Source organism: Propithecus coquereli, unplaced genomic scaffold (assembly GCF_000956105.1).
Source record: "Propithecus coquereli isolate 6110/MARCELLA unplaced genomic scaffold, Pcoq_1.0 Scaffold1567, whole genome shotgun sequence".
NCBI classification, from domain to species: domain Eukaryota; kingdom Metazoa; phylum Chordata; class Mammalia; order Primates; family Indriidae; genus Propithecus; species Propithecus coquereli.
Window position 1 is genome coordinate 1 of NW_012140158.1, and position 391 is coordinate 391.

Sequence of the window (391 nt, forward strand, 5' to 3'; positions counted from 1 at the left end):
AAGCAAGATAATCTTAATAATTAGTTTCCAGAGCAGAAAAGATTGGTTCATAAAATAGAGACCTCCGAGGCACTGTAACTATTTAAGTACAGACAGACAACTCAGTAACAGGACTGCTCAAGGAGGGATTCCGGTACTACAGGAGACACAACTAGGGGAGCTTACGTCCTTTTTAGGTCAATCATTCTTTTTCCACCTAAATTCCCAGAAACAGAGGCTGGAACAGGTACCTGTCTTAGGTTTGCTGCAGGATGTTGCAAAAAAGTCGTCGTCATCATCATCATCATCAAAGAGGCCAGTGGGAGGTGAGGAGTATGGGCTTTTCCCTGGAGGGGGCTGCTCAGGCTTCTGGGGTTCCTTCCGTGATGGAGCTGAGGTAGTACCAAACCCA